Source organism: Chiroxiphia lanceolata, chromosome 1, assembly GCF_009829145.1.
Source record: "Chiroxiphia lanceolata isolate bChiLan1 chromosome 1, bChiLan1.pri, whole genome shotgun sequence".
In the NCBI taxonomy this organism is placed as follows: domain Eukaryota; kingdom Metazoa; phylum Chordata; class Aves; order Passeriformes; family Pipridae; genus Chiroxiphia; species Chiroxiphia lanceolata.
The window spans coordinates 106,374,870-106,388,913 of NC_045637.1; the positions used below are offsets into that span (position 1 = coordinate 106,374,870).

General features: G+C 37.5%; 1 long non-coding RNA gene across 1 annotated transcript; it reads left to right on the forward strand.

The window, feature by feature from the left end:
• Window positions 1-618: 618 nt before the first annotated feature.
• On the forward strand, window positions 619-13,776 carry LOC116796565. Its single transcript, XR_004360413.1, has 3 exons — window positions 619-689; window positions 4,656-4,683; window positions 13,657-13,776. It is a non-coding gene; the product is annotated as an uncharacterized LOC116796565 (long non-coding RNA).
• Window positions 13,777-14,044: the final 268 nt, after the last annotated feature.

A 14,044-nucleotide genomic window follows, 5' to 3' on the forward strand; every position in this document is an offset into this window, starting at 1 on the left:
GTACATGAACTCCAGATGATGTGCTAGAGAAGGAACCACCTGGCTGCTCAACCCATTCCCTACTCCCCCTTTCCTCTCACCATCCACAGCACCTGTTCTTCCAGCTGTGCAAGTGAGAAATTGTGCCAGGCAGTCCAGCTAGGATTCTGCACAGGTCAGCATTACCTGTATTGTTATTATATTTCTCTCTCTCTCTTTTTTTTTTCTCTTTTTTGGGGGGTTTGGAAAGGGAAGAAGGACTATTTTTTTGTGTACTTACTTTACAACTCCTCACTGTCCTTGCAGCACAGAAATTTCCAAGACAAATTTCTAACCCAAATCATTTCACTCATTAGTTTAGCAAGACATTTTCATGGTCATCTCTTCTGCAATGGCACCATGAATTCTTGAATGTACCTGAACTCTCCAAGCCCCTCACGTTTAATGTGAATGTCCCCAGGCTGTGTCTGTGACCAAGCACTGATTTGGGATGTCCAGCCATGTTGCAAGATCACAGGGAACTTGATACGGGAGGCAGTCCAAGTGCTCAACAAGTTAAAGCTGGTCCCAGAGGACAGTTGGAGTTATGTATGCACAGCTGATCTTTTATGAGAAAGGAAGAGCTGGAGGACATTGTGCACTTCTCCTAGACTTACAGTCAGGAAATCCTAGAGGAATATGAACGCCTACTCTGTGAACCTGGCAGCCAGGTAAATCCCAGTCAAAGATGCTGTGCTATAGCTTATAGCTGATAGTTATAGCTTACACAAATATAGAGGTTAAAGACATGAAACTACTTGTTTCTGTTCTCCCTGTACTCAACTTTATATTTGGGGTGCTACTTCATATCCATCTACGCAGTTTATGTGGTTCAAATCTTATTCTTAGATAACTAATTTACTATGAGTACTGAGCAAGGAGGGAAGAGGGAAAATGTAAATATAGGTGGACTTGTGGACTACCTTAAGATAATTAAAATAATGGTATTGCTTAAAGTATCTTGCCTGGTACAGGTTGCCTTTTGTATCTACTATTTGTGTATGGATGCCTCACAAGCATAGAGATGTCTAGAACGATAGTAGATCCTTAAATCTAGACATGTGGATCCCACCGTGGAGGTTTGTATCTCTATTCTGGATCTCACTTCAGTGTTCTAAAGTAACTTACTGTGGGATTAGTGGGCAAGTCTGCATATCTTTCTTGGATAGAGCCTTCAGTCTTAGGTATTACTGTTGCTAATAAGGGCAAGATATTCCTCAAGTTCATCAGGTATACTCCAGAGAAGCCCCTTTTGCTGAATTGATGAAATTTCTCATTTAATAAAAATATCCAAATATTAATCAAAAAAAACCCACCTGATTTAAGTGTCCTGCACTACTGCCTCCAGCAGCTATTTGCTTCATGATCTCATTTATGTCTCTAGTCAACTCTCCTCATTAGAGCTATTTCTGTCATAAGTTTCTCAGAAAAAAAAGGTGTTTTGGGGTTTTTGGCCCCATGGGGATCACTGACCCAAGAGGGTCTGCTGAGTTAAGAAGAGGAATTTCTAACAACTACCATGAGAAGTACAGTGACTAGGCAAGGAAAATTACTCAATGTGCTGGAGAAAGCAAACAGAGTTCAAACAAATGTTGAAGTCTATAGAAAATTAGGGGACGTGATTAACTTTTCTGGTTTTTTTTTTACTTATTCCATATGTGTCAGTGTGATTTATTCAAAATTTGTTTTCTCAAACAGTTTTATTTAAGGATTTGTGAATAACAATAAGTGAATTAGTGGGGTTTATTTAAGTGAATATTTGTAGTGCTGCTTTATTGTGTAGATAATGCTGCATCTAAGCATTACTTTTCAATTGAATTTTAGTATAAATTAGCTTGTCTTCTTTCAAGTGGCTTTAAAGCTAATAATCCTAAAAGAATTAAGATTAGAAAGTACTGCTATCAGTGACAAAGCTCATTAATGGTTTTTTATCACTGTAAACTGGTGAACTATAGCCAGGGTGATTGGCGTAAATGGAATATACCTATTCTTCAGCCAGGTATCCTTTACTCTACTTTACATTAATTACTTCAAGATTTTGTTCTGGTCAAATAAAATTTGGATGGCTTGTCCACTTCTTTTCTGAAAGGCCGAGCAAATGTCTGCTTTGAGAAGTCAGAAAGAGTAAATCTGCAGCAAGTAAGATAAGGGCAGGTAGAGAAAGTAAATACAGAGATCAGAATAGTTGCCACTGATAATCATTTTCAGCTGGCTATAGGGAGATTCAGACAGTATATTCCCACAGAAAAAGGGACTTAGTTTTGTGGAAGGAAAAGATACTCAGGTTGGAAATTATAGTTGTATTTTACTAGTGGATCAGCTTAGGTTTGCTGTGGGAATACAGATTTTTTTTCAAACTCTTTGTAAGAAGTATGTTACTATTTTAAAGATTTTTTAAAGTTCAGTGAAGGCTGGTCTGCTTCAGGCTTCTCTGCAAAAGCACCTAACAAAACAGATGCTGTTTTGATTATGGACCTCAACAGTCCTTTCCGGAGGGAAAGCCTTCTCTAGTAATTCCACATACAGAAACTAAAGCGTAACGCATCGCCATGCTTTGAAACCCTTATTAAAATCCTTAAGAGCCCCTCTCAGAGGCCTATAAGCACTAACAAAAGACCCCTGACCTTAAGAAAAAGGAGTATTCATTCAAATAAGAGATCTCTGGTCTGTCTCTGCTGGGAAATATTATTTTACAGCCCACAGATAGAAGCAGGCTGCTGGACTGCCACCCCCACCCCCCCGCCACCCCGGTTTTCCCACCTGCTTTTGCTGAAATTGCTCCGCTATAGCTCAGCGGGCAGCAAACTTGCATTCATTAGCAGCTGCTGTGTTGTCTTTCCTTATGTTATCCATCTTCACAAGGCAAGAAGATCTCATTTCTTTTGACCAGTTAGTCGAAATGTCTGGTTGTTGATATCTGGAAAACAGGATTGCATTCAAAAGGGAGCAAACCAAAGTGTCAGGGTAACCATTTCTTCCCTCCTCTGCCTCTCCATTCTAGATTAGTTAAGATGACTGATGATTCAGTCATCCTCCCTCATGGTTTTGTGTCCCACGGGGCATGCAGGAAGGGTGTTATGGGGTTTAGGCTTTGAAGGCATAAGAATAAATGATCATATACTACTGCTCTGTGGCAAAAAGTAGAAGGAACGAAAATTCAACAGTTTGAGAGACTGGTACAATACACTCACTTTTTCTTCCTTTTGACCCAGTATGAAATAAAGGAAAAATTAAGCTGTGTGAGAGGAAAGAGGAAATTCTGATAAAAGTCTTCTGAAGCAGCACAAACTTTATCTTTCTTCTTTTTAATTTCCACATTTTATTTGGAAAAAAAAAGTTTTTGCAGGGATCAGGGCATAGTATCCTCACCTAATTCAGCCAGCTTTTACTTCGAATTCTTGTGGCATTTCTGATGGGGGTCTCTGTCTTCCCTGTCCTACACCTTGTTTACTGAGCAGATCCTACATCTGGCAGGCAAATCAGTTCTAAACCAACAGATTTCAGATAGGTCTGATGCCATAATCTATGCATTTTTCAGCAATTCAAATGGAATGAGCTCTTTTACCCATCCTGAAAGTTTGCTGCATTAGTACAGTACCTCAGTGAGCACTCAAGACGTGTAACTAAATGGAATGAAATAGGTACTTAAAGATTCATATAAAGTATTAACCATTTTTGTAACTTAATTCAGGGCATGATATATACAGCTGACATCCAAAGCCTTTCATAGCTGTTCTTTAATTTCTGTTTCAGTAATGAATATAGATCCAATTAGAAGGGAGCTGATACATGTTAAAAAGAATTAACAATACCCCTAATTTCCATGTTGAAGTAATGACTGCTATTATAGACTTCTTGATTTTAATCAGATATTCTCAAAAATGACAGCAGATGTGGATTCATAATGCTCAGTTGATGCTACAAGTCACACTCTTTTACACTCTTTCTCGTATTTAAAAAAAAAAAAGTTAAACTTTACAAGCATATAACAAAAGCTTCTTCAATGTGCTACATATCTTTTATGGCACATTAATGTTTATCTAAGCAGTGCTTCTTCAATGTGCTACATATCTTTTATGGCACATTAATGTTTATCTAAGCAGTCAAGAAGCAGACCACAAACAGTATGTCATTGATTGGGGAGGTTCGCAGTAGCAGACCCTGAGCAATAACTGTGTGAGACAAAAGTTGAGTCAGGCTTATTGTGAGCCTGTCTGATATGAGCCTCTCTGGGCTGTGTGGCACTATCTTCACTTCAGATCACACCTGAGACTCTTGGTTCAAAGCATTTTGTCTTTCATGATACTGAAAGGAATGTTGGAACAGCTCTCAAAACTTAATGTCATGATGGTTTACCCAGTTTTATGTCACAATCTACAGTGACTGTGGGGGAAAATGCCCCTGTGAATGGACTCTCAGTAAGTGGTAATGTACATCTTTCAGAAATATATGGTGAGCTAAACTGGATGAGAGCCCACCAGTGATACAGGATAGCTTTGTGTCCTCTACTTGGGGCTTTGTGCTAGAAGTTGATCTGTCTTCAGGCTTGCTTTAATTTCTATGGCTTGTGCCAGTTTAAGAGAGAAGAAAGAAATTAGTGTAGATGCAATAAACAGGGAATAAATCTACTTTTACAGGTTTTCATCTCATCCATCTATCTTCAAGGTAAAATCTGAGTATGTTTCTTCTGATAATGTCTGTATGTCTGTGCTTTACCTGTCCCTTTATATAACCATTAAGATTTGCAGGGAAGCCACACATATAATTGCATGTGCACCTTTTTTCATATGGGCAAAATCTAAGCTTGTGATGTGAGGTCTCTCCAGCTTGACTTGCTTTTCTGACATTTTTGAATTGGTCTGTACATCAGCTTCAGTGTGCATGGGAGCAGCTGGGATATGCAGCATCTTGTGTAGAGACACTGGAGAATATTACATTTTCCAAAGCAATAAAGCCAGAGAGTTTAACTGGGCAAATAAATCTATTTGGAGAAATTGAAAGTGTACTGGTTTGTCGTCACTGAAGAAAAATTCCCCAAACAGTCTCACCTTTTAATAAGCACTTGACTGATGCACAAGCTCAAAATGGAAGCTATTGGTAGTGTCTGGCTACAACATCTGTAAAGCAATATGGGATAAATCTATCCAAATCTGTTTTGAAGGATTCCTTGCATGCAGTTGAGCTGCTAATCTAGGCATATATTAGTCACAGAATTTTAATCAAGTAGCTTGAATTAGAAAATTTCATCAGCAGGGACGCAGTCCTTAAATTGAAAGCGATACTGCATGCTGCTGAATAGATGTACTTTTGTGTTCAAGTTAGGCTCCATTTACAAATAGTTTTTAGATGTGCTATGTTTATTCCAGTTATGAAGCATATGGGGTTTCTCTCTGGAATGTACTTGCTTCCTCTAGGCAGTTGTGCCTTATAATTAAAGCTGCCTAGCCCAGTGTTAGTATTCTCCCTTCTTTCTCTTTCCATGTTCTTGCAAAAGAAACTAAGATAAAGAAGTCTGTGTTTATTATCTGAGATAGTGGAGAGGTGGCCTGGCATGTGTCTTTGTCAAGAGCCAACCCCGAAGCTACATGAAGCACAAGGGTAGTGGAAACATATGGATATAGAGTCAGCAGAAAACAAAGTTGGGAAGTGGTAGCTGCATTCTGCAGTAGTGTTACGAAAGAAAGCATTAAACCTTTCTGTTTAGTAATACTAATGCATGATGCTACATGTCTGGTACTTAGCAGTGCTGATATTTCTATATGTAATATGTTTGCTATACTAGACATATGTAATTTAATCATATAATTAGCTCAGTTGGTTAGAGAGTGGTGCTAATAACACCAAGGTTGCAGGTTTAATCCCTGTATCAGCCATTCCCTTAAGAGTTGGACTTGGTGATCCTTGTGGGTCTCTTCCAACTCAGAATATTCCATGATTCTAGTTCAAATATCTAGTGTTACTCGAGATGTGTGAGGAGAGAGAAAATATTAAGCTAAGTATTTTTGACGTAAGGTTTGGGTTTTTTCCATACCAAGCAGTGTGAATGTGCTTGAAAGCAAAATTTCTGAGGGAATATAAATACTTGATATGTGCTGATATGAGCCTGTAATGGAAACTCTTAATTCCTTAATATACGTCCTTCTTCTCTGTTCCTTATTACATGCTGCATTGTGCACAGCATCAATTCAACTATGTTTCAGTAAATTTCTACTTAACCATTTCTCAGGTGTTATGAATTCAAAAATTTGCTATCTTTCTAGGAGATGTTCTCCAGTTCAAAACTGCTTCATTGTGACTTAAACTACTTGTCTAAAATACATTAAAATTAAATCTAGGTTTTTGTTGTTTGTTTGGTTTTTTTTTTCAAATTCTTTGAAGAAGAAAGAATGTCTGAGTATTAATATGTTTGGGGGTTATGTTTGGCTTTCTGGCAAATTCTTTTAATTTGTATTCTGCTATTAATTAAAAAACATGAAAACCAGTACTGTTTTGGAGATGTTTCTTAATGCTAAACAAATATTTGAAAAGAGTTAATAAGTTATTAATTCATGCTTAAATGCATGATAACTTAAAAAATGGTTGTTGTTAAAGGTCTGTGTCTCAGGTCTTGCTTATAGCGTGATTTACAAATGTATATTTACATTGCGTGTCAGTGATCTGTCCTTCCTGATATTGTGGTTGTAATGAGTAAGCGGGTCATCTATTACAACTATACCAAGTATTTAAAAACATGTCATCTGCGTAAGGAGAGACTCTTTAACTACCAAGTTTTAGTAATTGTTCCTGTTCAATATTGGATCTTCCATCCCCACCATAATAATATATTCAGCAACCCAAGTCTGTGGGAGAGAAAAAGAGTAGAAGATGAAAACTTCAAAACTACAGAAGAAAAAGCAGCCTTAAAATCTTAGCTTAGCCAGGAAGGCTGGGAAGACTGAGAAGCCTGACTGTGGAACTACCAAAATTGGTCTATGCTTGGAAACTAAAAACTTTAATATCTGTTGATCCATTTCATACCTAACCCTCTGGACCTTCCTTTCTTAGGCATCTCTGATAGTGTTGGGCTATGATAGGCATTGCTGTGCATTCCTTTTTGTATTCGCCGTCTCTCTTGAAATAGCGCATCCAAAGTTTGAGGGGCAGAACCTGTGGCCACTATAGTCCTCACTATGGGTCCTTTCTCTGAGAAGACTCCAGTTCATGAGTCCGCCTTCCCAGATGAGCCCAAGTGTTGTATCATCTGAAGCACCAGCAGATGCACAGTGTACATGGATAGAAGGATCATATTCAGCCTGCTCTCCAAATTCACTTTGCACAAACTCTTTACTTGAAAAAATCTGCAGAAGGAATTTTCTCCAAAAAAACCCCCAACAAACCCAGATTTGGAGTGCATATAAGCAGTAGAGAAATGTAAATGCACAGACTTTAATAGTTGCATTGGAAACTAAAGTTTAGAAGCTCTAAGTGGCCATTGTGTGCAAACAAATACTGGGATTCAGGTTAACTTTAGGCATTTAACTTCAGGACTCATGTAAGAAGGCTCATTGACCTGACCTCCCTCCAAAGAAAGTGAACTGAGACAAAATGAGATGAGTCTGGACCTACCAGATCTATTCGGTCAATCTATGCTGACCTATTCAACTTGAAAATATCCTGATAGCTGGACTGTTAATATTTGTGAAATTGTTCTGCCGATAATGTTTTTTCTTCCTCCTCAGCCAGAGAGAAAAGCAAGACCTTTGTCAGAGAAGTTTTCTGATTATTTTTCTTCTTTTTTCTCCTCTGCTCAGCAAATAGAGTGGAGACTGTAGATGGTATTTTTTTTCAGAAGTGTGCTTTCAAAATGATGATACATGGTTTAATTTTACTATTATGCAAGTCTCATTGAATCCCAAGGAGATTAGTCAGGGTAGGGAACTGCAGGACAATAAATTCTTGCAGGATCAGGGGCTGTCTCTGTTCTTTAGTCTGAAGTGTTGTCACTACATTATGTGTTACTGATGATTGGTCTGTCTCAAAAGTTTTTCTTTCTCCTACTTTTTGTGTATCATGCTTCTATGCAAGACCTATTGCCGTGCTTTTCTCTGTTAATGCATGGGAGTCAGGACATTAAGTTCTGCTGTATTAAATGCTTTAACCAAGCAAATCTGTATTCTGATCATGGTGCACATTGGTCAATTAAGCCTTGCTGCTGGGCCCAAACAGGCAGTTTAATTCAAACTTAGCAGGCTTTGTGGTTTCCTGGGTATGTGGTTTCCTATGTGTTCCTTCATGATTTCCCTTTCAGTGCTCTGTTGCAAGTTCTCCTCCTCTACCTGCTGGGCTAACTATATCATTCATGAATGACTATCGTTGGCTTTCTTGGTCTTTGGCATGTATTGTTTATCTACACGTTGTGTCTTTCTCAGGCACTGTCACACAAAGTATCTTCCAGATGGAAGGAAGATGTTCTTCCCAAGTGGAAACCTCTTTGCTCTTTTCTTAATGAAGAGAAAGGAGAGTTGGTTCAAAAAATGTACTTTCTCTGACTTAGTGCTGCCCTAAAAGACAATGAAGAAAGACATGATCAGATGTTTTCTAAAGAGGGTAAATGTTGCAAATGCCAGTAGGCAATTGATATCAAATGATGATAATCAGCAGGCTGGGAGGTAAAAAGACTGATTTCTTTTGGGCATAGTGATATTACATATCACAGCAGTAATGAGATTTTGGGTTTTGCAATGAATAATTTTAGTTTGAAACTCATGCCCTCTCTAAATCAGCTGTGTCTAACTGCAGATTTACTGCATCAACTCAAATCATAGTAATGAGAATGTAGGTTCTTTATTTACTTGTACTTTTAAGGGGCAAAATACCTTAGGCAACAACTAGTTCAGAACTCTTGGATTTAGATGACTTTGTGGTTGGTTGGTTTGGGTTTTTTTTAGTAGATTAGTTTTGGAATATGCTTCCCATACTATTAGTGGTACTGTATCTATCAGATATATGGTACAATTATTGAAATGTCCTATAGATAAAACAGAATAATTTCACAGAGCCTGGAAAGCAGTAATTGTTTATGCAGACAAATTGCCAGCTAAGAAGAATTTCTTATGAGTATTTTCAATTTTTAATGTCATGTAAATTATTCCTACATGAACATAAACAGGAAAGCAGGCTATGATTTTCAGACCCTTTTGAGTAACATTTGTTCACATTTTTTTCATTCATTCTGCATTTTTATTGTACCACCAATAACTGTTTCCCTCCCTCTACCACCCTATTCATCCATTAATGACCTCATTGCGTTGCTGCGAAATACACTTATCGCTGGGATTCATTATTCTGTCATGGCAAGGCTATTTTTAGCCCAGACTCCAGCTGGCAACTGAGAAGAAACATAGGAAAGGAAATTGCCTCAGGTGCTATTAGTGCTATCTAGTTGCCTGTAGTGTCTACAGTTTAATGTGAAATGTCCTGGAGTGCATGGCTCCAAAATTAATTTTTTGTTATTCCTTTAGCCTAAGAAGCTAAAAAGCAATATTCTGGTCTGGGGGAAAAAATAAGATAAAATAAAAAATTGAAATGAATACATGTCTTTGAGGGAGAGCACTTCAAAGCTGATCAATGAGGGCAGCTAGAAAAGTATGTAGCAGCCAGAGTTGTGATGAAGTTTTTTACTTTTGCATCATTCACCCTGAGCCTTAGCTGTGCTGGGCAGAAGCTCACCTCACGTTGGCATCTCCACATGGCTGGCAGGTGCATATCTAGAAATTTGTGCTTGGGAGTGACAGATAAATATTACATTTTTGCTTTTGTGCAGCACACAAATTTTGGGGGTTTAAGGATTTACCTGAAAAAAAGACTCCTTTGGAGGTTTGCCTACTGGTTTCACTGAGTTGCTAGTAATTTTAATGTGGTGTCCTATGTGTGGAAAGGAATTCGGAGTAATTTTCCAACTTGTCTCTCTAGATGTAAGGTTTCAAATAGGACCATTGGCCACACTATTTTCCTGACAAAAGATTTCAAAAGGTACTCTTTGAGTAGAAAACTCGAGAAGAAAGTGAAACTAGCTGCTCTGTGCCTAGCAGCCTTGCCTTGGAGAATGGGAGTTTAGGGCAACAGTCCAACTCACAGTGCACAGATTTATGCATTAAAATTTACCAGTTTTGATAGAGGAGCCAAATGAGTGTGAAACACAAACTACACTGGAGAGATCTCCTTTGGATTTAGGCAAATATTTTGGAGTGTGGACAATCTGTCATTGCTCCAGCATGTAGCCTGGCTCACTACAGTCCAGAACTCCTCCTGTGGCAACAGACTTGCATTTTTAACGTTTTTTTTCTAATTCCATACATTGATAAAAAGGTTGATAAAATTGATTTTGAGACAAATTCAAGAAGTAGTTAATTTTCCCCACATCAATCTGTGATGTACAGTACCTCTGTAAAATACTCATAAAAAAAAATCATTATTTTACTACAGTCGAAATACCCTTTATGAAAGCATGCTTTAAATGGAAAATACATGCATTAGAAACCTTTATAGTAAGGTTGTGCATATAAAAAATAAGTCCTCTTTTAGCGTCAGTAGAGCTGGAGGGGTAACAACCCCACCCTGGTCGTCCTCAACACCAGACTGAGATGGTGAGAGGTCCTCTTGAAAACCCATAACACTGCAGTAAGCCTTCATGGAAATGGGCTGTTTGATTCCAGATGAAATTCGCCTCTAGATCTTTTTATTTAGCATAAACAGCTATTGTGCTTCTGTGATCCACATGATTAACTTGATAGATGCGGCTACAACCTGTGATGGGAGTGACGTGCCTCTGGGAAGAAAACTTTATACCAACATAATAAGATTTCAAGGCGTACTGTTTAATAAAGGAGAAAGATAAGCTTTTACAAAATGCAACTTCATACTGCTGAAAGGCATGGCACCTTTAAGAAATTAAAAAGTATAGCTACTGTTGGGGGGGAAGGAAAAGGGAACAGCAAGTTATTTCTGAAAATTGTGATAGCAATGGGGTCCAATTGTAATGGCCATTGCCAACACTTGTATGTTTAGTTGAGTTAAATAGAACTCCATGCTTGGCCTCAGGCATCATTACTTCCAAATTACTCTAAAATGACTATAATATTCTCCATTATATCCTTAATTAAGCATCACAGGACAAAGAAGCTTTGCAAACAAAGAACATTTCTGTGCGAATTATTTTGAGGAGGGAATTGTTGTGCATGGCATCTTATCATTGTTCTGCTAAAGAACGATGGAAAAAAACCCTTTCATTATTTTTGTAATATGTTTAATCAAATTATGTGTTATGAACCTGTGACTGGATAATGGCTTGACAGTGACTTTTGAACACTAAGGCAATAATGAAAATAACACAGTTTAAGAAGATAAATATAAAGCAACCCCTATATGTATAAATCTATTATCATTGTTCTAGGGATACTAAATAATTGGATTTAAACAATTGACAATAAGTATCGCTGAACAAACAGTCTGTTTCTGGATTTTAAAGCTACTAGAAATCTCATTTACCAGCAATTGAAGAGGGGCACAAAAGAATCTTAAAATTTAGAGCATTTAAGAATCACAAAATATTAACTCAGAAAAGAAAACATGAATTAACATGCTGAATAGAAATATTCTGACTTTCTTGGAAAATAATCCTTTTTCTTCAGACACATCCCAATAAATATCTACAAAAATATGTTCATTTCCAAGTAGCTAAAATGCCACTATATTCTCTGTGCTCTTAGAAAGTTCTCCTACAAATGATACTAGCTGCACTTCTGCATCTGCATGTATTTGGGTGGTGTCCATGGCAGTAACACCTAGACACACCAGCTGAGTTGGTTCCTTGGTGTGTAAGACAAGAGGCTAAGCCCAAAAAGTGAGGCAGCCTGTGCTGAAGAGCTCATGGAATAATGGGACTAGAGAGGCAAGGGTCTGAGAAACATATATGAATGTGAGAGAAAGTACAAAGGAAAAGAGGAAACAACAGCAGTTCCTGAAGCTGGAATAGATGAAACTCATCTGAAAATGGAAAAACTTCTCATTTTGCAACTGTGATCATGTGGTCCAAAGGACCCCTAACATAGGAGCTTCTAGGATATTTCTGGAATTACTCAGGAGCTAGCTAAACAAATAGAGGCTGCTAAAAAACCAGTGGAAATTCAGCAAACCCCACAGCGATTCCTCTTTCATTTAGAGTTCAAATATTTTTTAGAAACTTAAATAAGAGGGAGAAAAACAGCTGCATAGTGCTTCAGGGATTATATGCTAGTCATTAAGAAAACATCCAATGGTCTTTGCTAATTCAGAGAAGAGATACATTATTGAAAAAATGTGACCAAAAAAAGCAATTGCAGTTAATAGACAGTTATGTTTAACTATTAAATTTCAACTAGATGAGTGGAATATTACTGATCAAACCCCAACATTTTAGAGGAGTTTGTTTTTCTCAAGGAGTGTTAGAGGTGCTTTACATTATTTCTTTGGTTTAAAGCAGATGAATTGAGATATTTGAAGACTGTGTTTCAGTCTTCACTTGAGGTGAAGGCTGTGTGGCCTTGGGGCACAGCTGGTGAAAGGGGTTACGGGTGAGGGTACCCATATTCATCCCAGGCTGCAGAACAACTTTGGGGCTCTCCTAAGAGCTTATATGAAAGGAAAAACCATCTGGTTTAATTAATGAAAACTGTGGAACAGTTTAAGCTATATATATATATATATTACAAAGTCCAACCTGTTTGCAAATACTGAGATGAAAGTAATGATACAAGAACAATTTTTACTGACTATAACTTCCTATTTTGACCCAAGAATTATACTAGAAACAGTCATAGCTCATTGATGGTTTTACAATAGCACCATTGGATTTTTTCTGAAACTGTCTTAATTTTCACTAACTTTGATAAACGTATGGATTCTCAAAAATATAGTTTCCTAGGTATTGAGTGACACTTGATGACAAGAAAAGAGAAAAGGTCTTATTGGTCCATGGAGCAGGAGACACGGAAGACAGGTTTGAACTGTTAAACTAAGTATGGAGCAGCACTGCAAATATATGGCACAAACCTGTAAGAAAATGAGTGTTGTTAATTTCGATGTGTGTAGAATAACTTATTCTGCATCACATTTCTAGCATTAGTAGCTGGCATCTTTATGGCAAAGGAGGTTTTTCACACTGTGATGATCTCCAATTTATATTATGTTGGTTAGCTCTGACTGGACTTGTGTGTCATGTTTTGTTTTTTCTGTCCCAAAACAGATGAAAATAACTCTTTGACTGTTTGCGAGCTTACTGCAGAATGAGCTTCCTGTGGTGCCTGCTAAAATGCGTCCCAATTGAGTTTTCTCCATTGTTTGCTGAAAATGATTAGCAAACAGGTTTTAAGAATTAATATATTTGCTGGCACCACTATGAAAAACGAATGCAACATGCAGTTCAAATAAACTGCTTCTCTCATTTTAGTGACTGCTTTGTGCATGCATATTTTTTCCAAATATTTAGGGTGCATAATGTAGCTATTGTGATTGTTTAATTTCATCACCTATCAGTTTGTACAGTACGTTAATGTTTCAGAAAACTAGTAACATCACAAAGAATAAATTTTCTTTCCTCCTCTATTTTTCATTTTCCTCCAGTTGATTGAAAAGCTCCTGTATGTGAATCTGCCTAGTTCTTCCTCATTGCAGCAAACATCAGATGAGCAAATCATTGTCAGTTTTTCTTTGCTGGCATTTCCAGCATTTCCTTTCTTTCCCCTGTTCTGAATGATATCCTGAGGTGTAATAACTGAATTTTTAATATCTAATTATTTCCTTTAAAAAGTTGTTCACAACAACCTGCTTTGATTTTGGAATTTATTTAGGCCATTATATTCGAGGACAGGCTAGGATTGGAGGGTCGTAATTGAGCAAAAGTCATGCTGCAAAAAGATCTGCTCATTTCAAATAATTTTCAGTACACTTAGGTGTAGTTTAGAAGTCTCCCCTTAATAAACCCTCTGCTTTTGGGGGCTTTTTTATTTTG